At 48.9% G+C, this 17,592-nt stretch overlaps 1 protein-coding gene across 1 annotated transcript in view; it reads right to left on the bottom strand.

Moving 5' to 3' along the window:
- The window catches only part of ABCA3 (ATP binding cassette subfamily A member 3), an 81,004-nt gene extending 68,184 nt beyond the window's left edge, over positions 1-12,820 (bottom strand). Inside the window, exon 1 of the mRNA XM_044980998.1 lies at positions 12,694-12,820. The gene's annotated coding sequence lies outside the window, so the exon portion shown is untranslated. The remainder of the gene's footprint in view (positions 1-12,693) is intronic.
- Between the last annotated feature and the right edge of the window lie 4,772 nt (positions 12,821-17,592).

Genomic DNA, 17,592 nt, shown 5'->3' with positions numbered 1-17,592 from the left:
CTGCACTGGCCATTTTCTTCGCATTTCCCGCCATTTCACTAGCGCAAGCAATGTTGGGAGAGGTAGCCTGGATTGACCCCAGTTGATTAGCGGCCGTGTTGTCCAATCCAGTTCAGAAGAGATCTAAATCAGTGGTTCTCAGGCACCCTGGAGGGCCACGAGCAAATTTCAGGGGGTCCGCGAAGCATGGCTGGCATCAGACTCGCTAGGGCTCAGGGCAGAAAGCCAAAGCCCACTGCATGAGGCTGCAGCCTGGGGCCCTGAGCCCCACCACCAGGGGCTGAAGCTGAAGCCTGAGCAACTTAGCTTTGTGCTGTCCCCTGTGGCACGGGACCCCGGGCAATTGCCCTCCTTGCTACCTTCTAACACAGACACTGGCTTTTATATGCAGAAAAACAGTTGTGGCACGGCTGGGCCAAGCAGTTTTTATGGCATACTGGGGCACGGGGGCGGGAAGGGGTGTGTGCTCAGAAAGAAAAAGGTTAAGAACCCCTGATTTAGATGACTCAGTGGTTAAAACACAGGCTGCCTGCATATACTAGTGCTCTTCTCCTGAAGCACCTTGTTATGGGGGCTGGCCACTTACAGCTGCCATCGCAACAGAGGTGGGTGAGTGAGCTGAGAACAGGCCATGTGCTCTGAGAACTGGCAATTATTTTAAAGCACTTACTGCATTTCTGCTCTTCCGATGTCCTGTTTCCATAGAAACCAGAACTGGAAAAGGCAGTTTTCCTTATCAGCACTTCTCCTTCCCCGACTTGGATAAGCATTAGAACCCTGTAATGTAGGAACTAGCCCGACCTGCAGGACTACATCAGACAGCTGCACGCCAGAACCCGCCTTGTGCCCATATTGGCAGGGTGGGGCTGCAATAAGACATCACATGCTAGCCTTACTGGCAGCATACCCCGGCATAGAGGTGAGGAGGGGCAGGGCGGAAGGACACACTTGAATCAAACATTAATATTAACCCCCCCGGTGCCCCCTCTTCCTCCCCTCCTCCCACCCAACACTAGAAGGGGATGTCTCCTCTATTCATTCCCATACCGAGACATTCCAAGAAACATACTGATGGCGGCAGGCCCTTTGGCCAAGACTTTCAAAACTGACTAGTGAACTCATGGGCCCACACTGAGCCACCTGAAAGACACTGGGCTTTCAGAGAGGTCTGGCCTCCTCCTTTCTGAATGTCAGGCCCCTTTAAGGTGGCTCACGTTGGGCATCCAGAGCTTGAAGCCCCCAGAATCACTAGCCACTCGCCAACACACTGAATCACAACTAGACAATCCAGAACCACTAATCATTTGCCAACATTTTCACCTTCACTTGTTTTGAAAGCACACTACCATTCTGATCGCTCTGTACTAACACAGTCCTAAAACAGAACCAGTGTAGAATTCTTTGTTTGCATCCCTACCTCTATACAGGAGGGTTTAAGGCAATTAAATTATTAGAAGAATAAAAGTTTCAATAGAGGCTGCAAGATGCAAAAAATACAGAGGCCAGCTGATCTTTGTACCCAACACGTGGTACATCAATAACAAGTTAACATACCAAAGCAGGTTGCTAACAGTTTTACAACCTTCACTGAATCTCAGATTTTATAGACACCCCAGGTGGATTTATTTTTATGCACAAAGACATCATCAGTTCTCAAAGGTTTAAATAAATACACACAGCGGATGTGGTAGTTTCTCAGTTTAGAATGCTCTGGCTTTACAGGATTCAGAACAGTACTATGTACAATGCACTGCTTAATACAGTACCAATAAACTGCAGGATCTCTTGTCAGATCTTAACAAGCACAAATAACTCACCTCTCCCACAGATGAAATGAGGCAACACGGCAAGTCATAAGAAAAAGGAGTTTGGTTTGGGATTCCTGTAGGTGCTGAGAGGATGAATGATTAAGAGGCAAGTTAAGAACAATCCATCAGGAAGATAGCTTGGGTGGACAAGAAATGGGGAGAAAGCAAGAAGGGGCCCTGTACTGTAGTCTCTATTTTAAAGTGGTGCTGTCATTTATAAACACTTCTCTGAACAACGTTCCTGGTTATTACAAGTAACATCTGGGATTCCGTCCTGGAGCAATTACCAATATTTTCTGTTTTGTATATTTGATGGGTTTGCGGTTAAGGCACCAGAATGGGACTCTGGAGACTCGACCTCAATTCCCTTAATATCCATGTCTCAGTTCTCCAACTGTGACATAGAGACAATAATCCTACCTTTGGCAGTCTTGTCTCTTTACACTGTAAGCACTCCAGGGCCAGGTCTGCAGTTGTGTTCAGCACCTAGTATAACAGTACCTCAATCTACAATCTAAGATACAAACGCATTTGCCCCAATCCCTCACACAGAGACAAACACCTACAGAATCTCTATCAAGCGTTCTTAAAACTACAATACCCACCTGCTGAAGTGAAGAAACAGATTGACGGAGCCAGAAGGGTACCAAGAAGTCACCTACTACAAGACAGGCCCAACAAAGAAAGTAACAGAACGCCACTAGCTGTCACCTACAGCTCCCAACTAAAATCTCTCCAGCACATCATCAAGGATCTACAACCAATCCTAAAGGACTATCCCTCACTCTCATAGACTTTGGGAGACAGGCCAGTCCTCACCTACAGACAGCCCCCAGCCTGAAGCAAATACTCACCAGCAACTACACACCATACAACAGAAACACCAACCCAGGAACCAAACCCTGCAACAAACCCCGGTGCCAACTCTGTCCACATATCTATTCAAGGGACACCATCATAGGACCTAACCACATCATCAGGGGCTTGTTCACCTGCACATCTACCAATGAGACATATTCCATCATGTGCCAGCAATGCCCCTCTGCCATGTACATTGGCCAAACCGGACAGTCTCTATGCAAAAGAATAAATGGACACAAATCTGACATCAGGAATCATAACATTCAAAAACCAGTAGGAGAACACTTCCGTCTCTCTGGTCACTCAATAACAGACCTAAAAGTGGCAATTCTTCAACAAAAAAAACTTCAAAAACAGACTCCAACGTGAAGCTGCAGAACTGGAATTAATTTGCAAACTGGATACCAGCAGATTAGACCTGAATAAAGACTGGGAGTGGTTGCGTCATTACAAAACCTTAACCTAATTTCCCCAATACTAATTTCTCCCCCCTACTGTTACTCACACCTTCTTGTCAACTGTCTGTAATGGGTCACTCATTACCATTTCAGAAGTTATCCTGCTGTTAATTGATTTATCTCATTAGACTGACCCCACACTTGGTAAGGCAACCCCCATCCTTTCATGTATTTATACCAGCTCCTGTATTTGCCACTCCATGCATCTGATGATGCAGGTTCTAGCCCATGAAAGCTTATGCCCAAATAAATTTGTTAGTCTCTAAGGTGCCACAAGGACTCCTCGCTGTTTTTTCAATCTACACTGGAGCCACTAGGGATGACCATAATACAGGATTAAGTCCTCTCACGCTTTCCACTGTAGGGCCAATTACCCCATTTGTGAGAGTCTCACACAGCAAAAGGGGAGAGAGACTATTAAGAAAAATGGGAAAACAGGATTGCAAAGCCACAAAAATTTACAGTGGGACTCAGAACCTGGAACTAGTTGTTTAACAAGCTGTCCAAAGGAACAGTGTGCTGTGAAGGAGCAGGCGGATGAGGAAGAGCTACTGATGAGCTGAGCGTTGGCCCATTGGGGATGCATCCAGGAATCTGTGTGTAGACTCTCCCAGCCAGATTCTCCTGTTTCTCAGTCATGTTCCCCCGTTAATTTCAGTGAAGTAACCCAGGAGTTACACCAGCATGAGCAAAACAAAACTTGTTCCCATCTGTGGGGACTGGCTAGGGGTGCCTGATGGCCAATGAAGTGCTGGAGAGGAGACAGGCACAGAAGTTGAGGGTGGGGAGGGAGAGGAAGTTGAGTAGTAGAGGCACAGAAATGTCTGCAAGGTGCCACACATGATCAGTCCCTTTCCTAGGACAAAACCTTTCCCATGTCATGTAATGAAGCCGCCTGGACTCCAGAGATGCAGGTTTAGTTCTTTCCAGTTTCATCTCAACATTTTGAGAGCCCTTCTGATTCCTGCAGGAGTGACCCCTTCTCTTGGGGCGCACTTTGGCCAGGCTAACATTTATCTCCCAGCAGGGCCATTGTCTGCCTGACCCTGAAGTATCATAGAATCATAGAATATTAGGGTTGGAAGGGACCTCAGGAGGTCATCTAGTCCAACCCCCCTGCTCAAAGCAGGGCCAATCCCCAGATTTTTACCTCAGTTCCCCAAATAGCCCCCTCAAGGATTGAACTCACAACCCTGGGTTTAGCAAGCCAATGCTCAAACCACTGAGCTATCCCTTCCTCCCCTCCCCCAATGGTGTCAGCTGGAGACCATTCTCTTTTCAGTCCCAGCCTTAACGGCAAAGTGATTAGCACGTTCCAGCTCTCGGTAAATTCAATCTCTCTCAGATAGGACTGACTGATCCAACCCATCAATCTGAGGAGTACTTTGAAGACATCACAACTGATAGCCAGTAACTCTTCAGTATTATTATGCGAGAAGATACGTAAGAGCAATAATATTTAGTGATCCCAAGCTGAGGGAGTCCATTGGGTCACCTCGGAGGATCTTATTATTCCAACACAACCAAGTGACACTACTGTACTAACTCAGATCAGTGACCCTACCCCAGCATAAACTGGAGAAACTAAGGCACAGAAGAGCTACAGCAAAAAAAATAAAATAAAATAAAAAAAAATGGCCACTGATTTTAGGAGCCCAACTGGAGACATGCTGAGCCCTGATATTTAGAAACACTGAGCGCCCCTCATTCCAACTGAAATCAAAACATTTATGAGCTCAGCACCTCTGAAAATCAGGTCCTAGGCATCTTAAGTTAGGCACCCAAAACCAGCAGCCACTTTTGAAAAGACAGGCCTACTGCAAGAGACGAGCGTAAAGTCACACAAGTCTGCGGCAAAGCTGGGACTAGAACCTGGGCCTCCCATCTCCCAGTTCTCTCCTTCTAGCCACTAGACAACACTGCCTATCATGCATGTTGCGCAAGAACACTGTCAACCAACCCCAGTGCAGACAGGAAGGCATTCTCCCCAGACAAGCTAAGTTACATAAACTGCACCCTAGTCCTCTCATCACATGCCTTTCCTCACACACACTGATCTTTGGAATAGTCGGTGAAGGACAAATCCACTCTGCAGCTCAAGGACCTCTGCCAGAGCCTGGAGGACTTCACTAGGAGACAGGAATCCTTCTCCAGGCACCGAGTAAACGCTCTCTATGGACACAACATCAGCCTAATGGCTGAAGGAGACTCCAGTGCCTATAGCACAAGGCGAAAGGAGTCCACATAATGGCGCATCTTTCATCCTTACTCCGCGTACAGCAGACTGGGACCTCTGTATCATACAGTGGACATGCTTCTCCATGCCATCCTTTGTACTGTGAGACCACATGGGTTCCTGTGCAGGGGGATCCTACACAGACCGGAAGAAAGGGCACGTACACTGTACCATTGCCAGATCACCTTCAGAAGTATCTGAAACCCTCTTTGCAGACACATCTTTCACCAGCTTCTAGCTCATGTCATCCCTGCCCTTACACTCTGCCTGCCCAGCACTGGTATTGCTGGGAAATCCTGCTGGGCCAGCATTGGCAGCACGGACTGGCTCCCAAACCAATGGCAGATATTCTAGCACCAGCATCTTTTACTCGCTTGAAAACGTTTCCTTCGTGTATGTAACTAACACATTTATTGCACTCAGAGGCAGAGACAGCCCTTGCAGCAGAAGGAAATCCCAAAGTGAAGTTACAAGCTCGCTGTGCTCTGTAGCAGTGCGAGCGCTCTCCGGGCCGGAACCTGCAGCAGCATGGTGAAGTGAGTCAAGGGTGGCACAACTGAGTCATGCCAAAGGGGTGGCAAGAGCAGCCCAAGCCGGGACCCTGGGGGCGGGAAGCACATCTGAGAACACTATCAGATGTTACAAAATGAAATCCACGCAAAGAGATAAGACTGAGTGTAGATCCCGTCAGCCACTTGACATTTCAGAGAGGACTTGCAGTCCCCACAACCAGAGATGGCCCCAATCCAAGGCGGTCTCAACCCTCCTGAATCGCAGCAATAATGGGCCCAAGCCAAATTAATCCTGCCCTAATCAAACATTCCGGCTCCCATTCACTCTCTTCTCTCTGCTGTTAAGACAAAAAGCCCACTTCATTTCCTTTAGTGGCACTTCCCCGCTAAAATGCTTGTTCTCTTGCTGTTAAAATATTGGTCATTTCATCAGGACACTCTTCAGGGGAGGCTCGAATGTTTGCTCTTTTAAGCAAGGAACTGAACCCTTTGATCTTACAGTGGTGAGGGAATTCGTGCCCAAAGGGATGGGCCATCTGAACTCTCAGATATTTTGTATGGCTCCAGCTGTGCCCTCTGTTCTAAGCCTGGAGTTAGCGTGGATGCAGGAGAGTGACCGGATGTAGAATCTGGGCTTTGTCACTTACACAGCACTCTGTGTCTTCAGAGCAATCATCAACTAGTTACCATAAGCTTCCTGACAGGCAAGTATAATCCCCGTTTTATACACAGGGAAAACAGAGGTACAAAGAAGTCAAATGACAGCCCAGCCTGAAATTCAGTCAAAGGAGTCTCCCAATTCCCAGTCACACGGTCATTCACCCAGACCATGCTGTCTCATTGATCTGCTGCACCAGCCCGTCTTAATGACTGCTTCTTGAAGCAGTTAGTCCTAGAACCCACAAGGGAAGAAGCAATTCTTGATTTAGCCCTCAGTGGTGCACAGGATATAGTCCAAGAGGTAAATATAGCTAAACTACTCAGTAACAGCAACCATAATGTAATTAAATTTAACATCTTTGGTGTGAGGGTGGAAAACACCAAAAAAGCTCACTGCAGGAGCATTTACCTTCAGAAAGGGGAACTACACAAAAATGAGGAAGCTAGTTAAACAGAAAGTGAAAGGAACAGTCACAAGAGTGAAATGCCTGCAAGCTGCATGGAAACTTTTTAAAAACACCATAATAGAGGCTCAAATTAAACATATACCCTAAATTAAAAATAATAGGAAGAGGACCAAAAAACCATCACCATGGTTATACAGACTAAGAGAGACAGTTAGAGGCAAAAAGGCATCCTTTAAAAAGTGGAAGTCAAATCCTACTGAGGAAAATACAAATGAGCATAAACTCTGGCAAGCCAAGTGTAAAAGTCTAATTAGGCAGGCCAAACAAGAAACTGAAACGCACCTAGCAAAAGACACAAAACTAAGAACAAAAAGTTGTAAGTACATCAGAAGCAGGAAGCCTGCCAAACAATCAGTGGGGCCACTAGATGATCGACATGCTAATGGAGAATTCAAGAAAGACAAAGCCACTGTGGAGAAGTTAAATAAATTCTTCACGTCCATCTTCACTGCAAGAATGTGAGGAAGATTCTCATATCTGAGCCATTCTTTCTCCGTGACAAATCTGAGGAACTGTCCCAGATTGAGGTGTCAGCAGAGGAGGTTTTGGAACAAATTGATATTACTGTTCAACAGGGCTGTCAATTGCACTTAATGCCTGCAATTAACTGAAAACAAAATTAATTAAGCCCTGAGCCCTGTGCTCCCAGCCTATATCTGAAAATATAGAAAACATCAAAAATATTTGACTAAATGATATTTTATTATTAACAGTGCAATTAAAACTGCGATTAATCACAACTGATTCTTTTAATCGCTTGACAGTCCTACTGTTTAATGTACATCAGCAGGACCAGATGATGATATTCACCCAAGAGTTCTGAAGGAACTCAAATGTGAAATTGCAAACTACTAACTGTGGTATGTAAAACCTATTGCTTAAATCAGTTTCTGTACCAGATGACTGGAGGATAGCTAATGTGACACCAATTTTTAAAAGAAGGCCCCATAGGCGATCCTGACAATTACAGGCCTACCTTGAGTACCAGGCAAATTGCTTGAAACTATAGTGAAGAACAGAATTATCAGACACACAGAAGAACACGATTTGTTGGGGAAGAATCAGCACGGCTTTTGTAAAGCGAAATCATGCCTCACCAGTCTATTAGAAGTCTCTGAGGGGGTCAACAAACATGTTGACAAGGGTGATCTACTGGATATAGTGTACTTGGATTTTCAGAAAACCTTTGACAAGGTCCCTCACCAAAAGCTCTTAAGCAAAGTAAGCTGTCATGGGATAAAAGGGAAGGTCCTCTCATGGAACAGTAACTGGTTAAAAGACAGGAAACAAAGGGGAGGAATAAATGGTCTGTTTTCATAATAGAGAGAGGTAAATAGCAGAGTGCCCCAAGGATCGGTACTGGGACCTGTTCTGTTCAACATATTCATAAATGATCTGGAAAAATGGGTAAACAGTGAGGTGGCAAAGTTTGCAATCGATACAAAATTACTCAAGATAGTTAAGTCCAAAGCAGACTGCCAAGAGTTACAAAGGGATCTCACAAAAGTGGGTGACTGGGCAACTAAATGGCAGATGATATTCAATGACAATAAATGCAAAGTAATGCACATTGGACAACATAATCCCAACTATACATACAACATGATGGTGTCTAAATTAGCTGTCCCCACTCAAAGATCTTGGAATCACTATGGACAGTTCTTTGAAAATATCCACTCAATGTGAGGCGGCAGTCAAAAAAGCTAACAGAATGGAAGGAAACATTTGGGAAGGGATAGCTTATCAGCCAAAAAATCCATGTTACGCCCACGTCTTGAATACTGCATGCAGTTCCGGTCACCCCATCTCAAAAAAGATAAATTAGAAAAGGTGCAGAGAAGGGCAACAAACATGATTAGGGGTGTGGAACAGTTTCCATATGAGGAAAGATTAATAAGACTGGGGCTTTTCAGGTTGGAAAAGAGACGACTAAGGGCAGATATGATAGAGATCTATAAAATCATGAGTGGTGTGGAGAAAGTGAATAAGTGTTATTTACCCCTTCACACAACACAAGAACCAGGGGTCACCCCATGAAATTAATAGGCAGTAGGTATAAAACAATCAAAAGGAAGTACTTTTTCACACAACATGCAGTCAGCCTTTTGGAACTCATTACCAGGCCAAAAGTAGGACTGGGTTCAAAAAAGAACTAGGTAAGTTCATGGAGGACAGGTCCAGCAATGGCTATTAGTCAAGATGGTCAGGAATGCAAAATCCTGCTCTGGGTGTCCCTCGCCTCTGACTGTCAGAAGCCTGGAGTGGACAACAGGGGATGGATCATTTGCTAAGTGCCCCGTTTTGTTCATTCCCTTTGTAGCATCTGGCATTGGCCACTGTCCGCAGACAGGATACTGGGCTAGATGGACCATTGGTCTGGCCCAATCTGGCCATTCTTATGACAGCATCATGAGAAGCAGGTACCCGAGAATGCTATTTCAGTCAACTCCCAACATTCCTGGAAGTGCAGCTTCCAGGTCAAGCATTTCTTTGTACTGACTTAGTTCAGGTCAAGACAGCTGTTCCAGATACCATGTTTACTTTATATTTCCCTCCTCGCAACCCATCCATAATTATGAGGGACCTTTCCCAACTGTGAACAAGCAAAGAAACGTAACCCCCCAAATTTCCCTACATATATTAGTCACCAAAGCAATACAATCCTATAACCACTAAGTAGTACTGGAAAAGCTGCACGTTGACTCTCCTTTGGAAATCAACAGTGTCATCGTCACAACCTCCTTTACACACACATGCACAGGACAGGAATTTCACCAGCACACTTAAGCCATCCACGCTGTAGGGCTACAATAAAACAAATCTTTCCCCAGCTTTTACAGCCCCAGTGTTCAGCAGCAGCAAGCTTCCCATGCTGGGAAACAAAGGTATACACTGGAAATAGAGGCCAGGTGATTGACTGGACCTCATTAGCATTCTCCAAGGTGGAGCACAGAGACTGTCATGTGGTACCAGAAAGACACTCTCCCCTCCTATAAAACACCAGGAAACCCCAACTCCAGCTCAGTCTTCTGCTGTCCCATCTACTATACTTTGCTCACTGCAGCATGTTTTAAAGAGACTGAAAAGTAGCAGCAACCAAATCCCTTGGGAACAGGAAGTGATGAGATGCCAGCGAATTACCCAAGTAAGAACCCCAGGCAGGGCCCAAAGCTGACGTGGGAAGACTCCCAGTTAGAATTTACTACTAAGCAGCTATCCTGTCAGTCACAAAACCTTGTACCCACTCCGAACATTAACACTTGTGTGTGTAGAAGGACAACAATTATGAAGACTGGCAAAGAGTCAAGAAAGGGACAAAGAACGCATGCCATTTGGACTTAGAGCAGGGGTAGGCAACCTGCAGCACACGAGCTGATTTTCAGTGGCACTCACACTGCCTGGGTCCTGGCCACCGGTCCTGGGGGCTCTGCATTTTAATATAAATTTTAAATGAAGCGTCTTAAACATTTTAAAAACCTTATTTACTTTACATACAATAGTTTAGTTATATATTATAGATTTATAAAGAGAGACTTTCTAAAAACGTGAAAATGTATGACTGGCACACAAAACCTTACATTAGAGTGAATAAATGAAAACTCAGCACAGCACTTCTGAAAGGTTGCTGACCCCTGACTTAGAGACATCCTCACTCACACACACACAGTCATACACTCAGATTATTCTCTCTGCCACCTGTGCCCTACCTAACATAGGCAGATAGATGGTGAACAACCATGAACAACCATGAGGTTAGCTTCCTGCAGCAAGAGGGTAGATACAGGGCACAGAGGTTCAACAGAAGGTGATCCATGGTCAAATTACACACAACCAATGGCAGCTCTGAAGGCCAGTCTAAGGGTACCAGTGTGGATTCCAACATACAAGAGACCTCCAGAGAACAAAGGAATGGATGGGCCACAAAGAGAAGATTACCCTTTAGCTTCTAGAGGTGATCTCTACCAAACAAGCCTTAAGCACCGCAGCAGGATGACACCTGGGAGCTTGCACTGCCACTACTGTGCCTGGTATGGAAAGAGAAGACTCAGCCTCCAGGACTGGAAAGCTAATATCTTCCACCTTCACTAAACCCACCTCAAAATTAAAAATATTAACTCCAGGAGACTCCCTTCAATGAGTACCCCCTGGGGCCAGTTATTGCCCCTCTTCTGATCCCTCTCCAGGCACTACTTTCACATAAAACATTCAGAACGAAGATTCAAACCTTACAATGAGCACAGGTTTCTCTCCAAAGCACCCATCCAGCTGCCAAGGGCTCAGGTCACAGCTGCTACAGGGGCTTCTTACACCTCTGCACACCCCAGCAGCTGAGGTGGCCTCTGCTCCAGGTGGCTGCAGCCACCGAATGGGCTGCGCACCTGCCCAGAAAGCAGACACACCTGCAAGTGCGAGCTTTCGTGGGTGAATACCCACTTCGTCGGATGCAAGTACATGTACTTGCATCCGACGAAGTGGGTATTCATCCATGAAAGCTCATTCTCCAAAACGTCTGTTAGTCTATAAGGTGCCACAGGATTCTTTGCTGCTTTTACAGATCCAGACTAACACGGCTACCCCTCTGATACTTGACACCTGCAAGTGTGAGTCCCACCCATCTGCCCTCCTGCAGGGTCCTGACTGGATTCCATGCTACACGGCTGCTCTACAACAGTGGGCCCATCCTCTCCATCATGTGGTGCCAACCACAGTGGAGGACTAGAGCTGGAAAAGCCCTGCCATGCTTTGGATTCCCCACAGGGCAATGGGCCTGCTGCTGCTGAGGGAGGAGTAGGAGGACAGGAACAGAAGAGGAAGACATGGGTAGGGAGTGAAGAGATTGGGGGGGGCGGGAACGACCCTGAACATCTCCCCCAGCTCTGCTGACAGTTCAGAGTCAGAGCTACTCCCCTAAGAAGCAGAGGTGGGGGAGAGACATGTGGGACAATTAGACCTGGGCTGGGGAGTAGCCTGTGGGGAACATGGGGGGGGGGGTGAGACTCAGGGTCTAGGAGGAAAAGGGGGGCTGAGGCTGCCAGGGAAAAGGTCAAGGGGGGGAAGGAGTGTGAGGTTAGGAGGAAGGAAGATGAAGGGTGAGGCCAGGGATCTTGGGGCTTGAGGAGCAGGTTCTTCCTGGGGTGAAACTGGGGCAGGGGGGAAGATGGAGGACAGGGGTCCCTCTGCAGGACGCTGGGAGGGAATGGAAAGGGGGTCCCAGGGATGGGATTCCCACCGGGGAGAAGGGAGGGGCCGGGGATCCCCCAGGAGGAGCGGGGGGGGGGCTGGAAGGGGCCGGGGATCCCCCGGGAGGAGCTGGGGGGGGATGGAAGGGGCCGGGGATCCCCCGGGAGGAGCTGGGGGGGGATGGAAGGGGCCGGGGATCCCCCGGGAGGAGCTGGGGGGGGGATGGAAGGGGCCGGGGATCCCCCGGGAGGAGCTGGGGGGGGGGGATGGAAGGGGCCGGGGATCCCCCGGGAGGAGCTGGGGGGGGGATGGAAGGGGCCGGGGATCCCCCGGGAGGAGCTGGGGGGGGATGGAAGGGGCCGGGGATCCCCCGGGAGGAGCTGGGGGCGTTGGAAGGGGCCGGGGATCCCCCGGGAGGAGCTGGGGGGGGGGATGGAAGGGGCCGGGGATCCCCCGGGAGGAGCTGGGGGGACGAAGGGGGACCCCCAGGGAGAAGGGGGGGTCTCTTACCGGGCAGCGCTCCGGGCCGGGGTGTCAGTGCTGCCCCGCTGCCATCCCCACTCCCGGCTCGGCCCAGGCCCTGCGCCGCCTGCGGGGAAGGCAGCTCGGCAGCCAGCTGATCCCGGCGCCGCCTCACGTGACCGGATCTCGTCACGTGACCCGGGAGGTGGCGCTGCCGCCGGGCCTGTCCGTGTGCCGGTCGGGAGGCGGGTGGGCAGCGGCCAACCCCTATCCCAGGCATCGCAGACCAGCCCCCCTGCTGGGCTGGCCCTGTCTGCGCCCCTCCCTGCCCAGGTTTCGGTTCCTGCCCAGCCGCCAGGGTTGGAAATTTCCTATTTAAAAACAAAAACAGCGGAGAGTCTCCCCGGATCCCGCGACTCCAGGCGCCAGGGCTTTCCTGAGCACAGTGTCACGAGGTTCTCAATGAGATCGCCGGAGTTAGCCACACTGCTGCGGCCTCTCTTGGACCCTCCCCCCCCCGCCCCGTACCTGGGGAAACTCGCATGTGCCCCTCCCTGGGCGCCTCCGGTCCGGAGGGGGGGAGGGCTCAGCTTCCTTTATTTCCATCCCTGTGCCCCTTTGGCTCTCTGTTCTCACAGAGCTGCGCTTGGCTCAAGCTCTGCTCCTGATGGGGGCTCAGATCAGCTAGCAAACAAAACCCCCTCCGTGACCTCGAGCAGTTTTATCTACTTGCTTTAAACATTGTTCATGGAGAGAAATAAGGTAAATATGTTTCTCCCCTTCCCAGCCTACAGACCTATCAGCTTCCGTCCCCTAACTGTCCCATTGTTGTGGGGTAGCATTAGAAAAGCTCAGCTGCTCTCTCTGTAGTCTAGGTTGCTCAGTGCTGTTTTATTCCTTAGATCCTCACTTTATTCCCTTGTCTGCCCCCCTATTCCCTTCTTCCCCCCCCCAGCACCTTTACACCTCCCCCTCTTTCAGCCAGTTGCTTTAGTGCCTCTTCACATCCTCATTCAGACCCCTCTTCCCCAAGAGCATAACACTTTCTGCCTGCCCTTTCCTCTCTTCTCTTAGAGAGAGAGTCCTTTAGCCCTGCTTAGTTTTCTCCTGGAAGAGGTGTCATCCTCCTTGCTTAAGGACATCCCCATTCCCTCTCTTTTCATCAGCAGCAAAGAGTCTTGTGGCACCTTATAGACTAACTAAATTTCCAGGGGCAGGTATATATATGTAAGGTATATATGAACTAACCTCGTTATCTCTAGCCTGCTTCTTGCTTGCTTATATATACCTGCCCCTGGAAATTTCCACTACATGCATCCGACGAAGTGGGTATTCAGCCATGAAAGCTCATGCTCCAAAACGTCTGTTAGTCTATAAGTTGCCACAAGACTCTTCGCTGCTTTTACAGATCCAGACTAACACGGCTACCCCTCTGGTACTCTCTTTTCATCCAAAGCCCAGATGGAGCAGCTGAGGCTCTCTCCACTCAAAGAGAACCTTATGCATTTTCTTTCCCCAAGGACAGCATTTGGAAAGTTGGGTTTTGGGAGGGTTGAATTGTAGAAGCTAAAGTCTCCTGCTGGTCAATGCGAACTGCATACTGCAGTGCATGCAGCCAGCACAGCCCTTAGCCCAGAGAGAGAAGGCTCCATAAAGCAGATACTTGGTGCTCTCTGCAGACCTTTAGCAAGCACTGCAGGCTGCATAGCTGCTCTCCAGCTGGTGCAGCAATCAGGTGCCTGCCATAAGAGCCATGGGGCCCTGACTTCATTTTCTGATCAGTTTTGCCTTTCTGTCCAAGTTGATTAGTGAGGGGGAATCTCACTCTTTACCTGCAGGAGTCTGATTGTCTTGATGGATCTATCTTCTGCCCTGTCTCATGCAGACATGCCATCCTCTGAACCAGTCAGCTCTGCCAGCAGCACTGGCTGGCCCTATGCTTGTGCACCAGGAGAGTGCCAGCCGAATCATGGCTGTTCCTGTGTGTGGGGGCGCTGTCTACCTCCCCTCTCCAAATTTAGTATATCAGGGTAGGGACAGCCATAATTAGCTCTGAGACTCTGGTCAGTAGTGGAGCTGTATCACTTACTCTTTAGTGAGCCCACAAGAGTGAAGAGGAGTAAAGCAATTTGTGTGTCTGTCAAGTGACATCTCCTTAAAGTGGATGAAAGGCCAAATTATGAGGATTCTATGTGCATCTAAAATCCAGGGTTCTCCAAGACAACTACTCTAGATCCCTCGTGGAACGAATCATACTTGACTGTGCAGTAAGTGCTGCCCATTCCTCCATGCCAGGGGCGGCAGCTTATATGGGCTCGAGGTGCTCAAGCCCCAGGAATATTCAAGGCTGGGGGCTGTGCTCCACCAATATTTGGAGCAGGGTTTCTCCCCTGCCCCCACCTCGGAGCTTCCCTGCCTGAAAGAAAACAGCCAGTACCTCTCTCCTTTGTTTGTGCTGCTTTTGCCTAAGGCTATAGAGATCAGTGGCAGGCAGCCTCTTGGAGCACCGGGGGAGGGGAAGAGGGAGAGAGGAGGGGGAAGGAGGCACACACATGATGGGAGCTCTCTCCCCTGCCCCCCCCCGGCACCCAGGGGCAGCAGAAGGGGTGGAGAGGCCACACATGATGGCAACCCCACACCCCAGTACCCTCCATAGGGGAGGCGAGTGGGCTTTCTGGACCTGAGAGAGTCCGTAGGAGCATGTGCAGTGACTGTGGTGCAGAGTGAGTGTGCTGCAGGTGGGGGGGGGGGGGAGGAGGAGAGGAGGGGTCCCTCCCCTGGAGCTAGCTGCTACCAGTAAGGAGGGGGGAGAGTCCTCTCTGGCCCTAGCCCTGGGGCAGCCTGTCTGCATCCCATGTTCCTTATCCCCAGCCCTGCCCCACCCTAGAGCCTGCGCTCCCAGCACCCCAACCCTGAGCACCCTGCTGCACTGTGAACCCCTCAGCCCCATCCCAGAGCCCTCACTTGAGGAGAAAAACGTGCAACTTAAATTTGGTGGTCAGTTTGGAGTATCATTGTGTTTAGCACGATACTTGATTATTTTACACCCTTTAGAGTATACAGGTGTTACAAAGTGGAAATGTTCTTAATGTTTTCTCTGACTACTGTGTGGGTGCCTCAGTTTCCCCTATGCATTTCTCAAGGATCTAGATGGTGGGATAAGGGTGTGTGATTGTTGTAGAGCCCTAGAGTGCCAGTGTGATGCCGTCTGCACAGAGAATGGCTGAAACCCTGTCTCTGGGCAACTGATGGCTTGGGTCGCTCTCTTGCAAGGTGCCAACTGAAGGTGTTGGAGAACAAAGAGATCAGGTGGCCTCCTATTGCCTGGAAAAGAGACCAAGGCAGAGGAGGGAGTGTCAGTGCCTGTGTGGACTTCCGGGAAGCGCATGGTGTGGAAGAGGATGCTGGGATGCTTTGGAACTACTCTGTTGGAGTCATTAGGCATATCCCTAGATAACTCAGGAGGGTAGAAAACCACAGTATTAATGAAGCTTTTCTGTACCAGGCCTGAATGGACCAAAGTTATTTTATGCTTGTCCAAAGTGCTTCCATATTAAACTCTAATTGAACTCCCAGGCTAGTATTGAGAATGGAATGTGTAACAGCTTCTTATCAGTGTAAGACACCAGAAGATAGGGCCCCTTTTTACTATCTCCTGTTTAGTTTAGAAAGAGGGGAGGGGAGGCGAGGCAAGGTAATAAATTCAGAAGTAAACCAAGCTAACAGCCTTGAAAAGTTACGAGATGAATTGTCTGCTGTCAAGGATGATTTAATTGTTAACTATACACTGTATAGGAGTGGGGAGGAGACTAGTGGGGGGTAATGAGGATGCCTTGTTGAAATCATGTATAAGAAGACACACACAGCTTGTATCTGTGTGTGCAGGATTTGAGATGGTAAATATCTCCCTGGCACCTTACTTGAGCTCAAATAAACTTTTTCTGCATTCTCCACCCTGGTGTGATAATTAGTGCGACGCACACCGGGCAACGAACCACTGTTTGCTGCCTCAGGCCTTTTTGGGCCGGCAACAACTCCATACAAAGCCAGTCAGGACTCTGGGGGACCCTCCTCTCTCGGAGCATACTGTCTCCAGGGCAAGAAGCTTACACCTTCCTGGGTCTGACCTCGGAGCATTCAGCATGCCCTTCCACATCATGCACTTTCCGCAGCGAGTCTGCCCAAGCAGGTCCTGGGGCAACCAGAGGTCCCTGCACCCCAACTCTGCAGTCAGACGTGACTCTCAGCCAGCCGGTAAAACAGAAGGTTTATTAGACAACAGGATCACAGTCTAAAACAAAGCTTGTAGGTACAGAAAACAGGACCCCTCAGTCAGGTCCATCTCGGAGGGTGGGGAGCCTAGACCCAAGTTCTGGGCCTCTCCCCATTTCCCCAGCCAGCTCCAAACTGACACTCCCTCCTCTAGCCTTTGTGTCTCTTCTGGATCTCTTCTGATCTCTTTGTCCCCAGCACCTTCAGTTGGCACCTTGCAGGGGAAACTGAGGCACCCACACAGTATTCAGAGAAAACATTAAGAACATTCCCACTTTGTCACAACAGGTGCAACAAAATATAATACCGTATATTGAAGCAGGCAAGTGCTGCTTCTGACTTTCCACTTTTAATTGACACTTGTAATCTTGTGGTGCCGACGCGTTGTAGCTTCAGGGCGAGAGTGTGGGGGACAGGGGCGGGCACCACCATTTTTGGCACCACCAAAAATTATACAAACCTGCCGCCTATGCTCCATGCTGCCCATCCCATTTCCAGCTAGTATCTCTCCTCCACTGGCCAAGATGGGGGAAAGAGATGAGTGCAGGAGAGGAAAGGAACTACGGGAGAAAACCAAGATGAAAAGCAGGGCTGACATCTCAATGAAGAAGAGCGTTTTAAAGATGGGGGGGGATATTACCTGGCTACTTTAAAAGACAATGAGACGGGGACAGA

The sequence above is a fragment of the Mauremys mutica genome, chromosome 11, assembly GCF_020497125.1.
Source record: "Mauremys mutica isolate MM-2020 ecotype Southern chromosome 11, ASM2049712v1, whole genome shotgun sequence".
In the NCBI taxonomy this organism is placed as follows: Eukaryota; Metazoa; Chordata; order Testudines; family Geoemydidae; genus Mauremys; species Mauremys mutica.
Note: the sequence above shows the minus strand (reverse complement) of the source record. Positions and strands in the feature narration are given on the sequence as shown.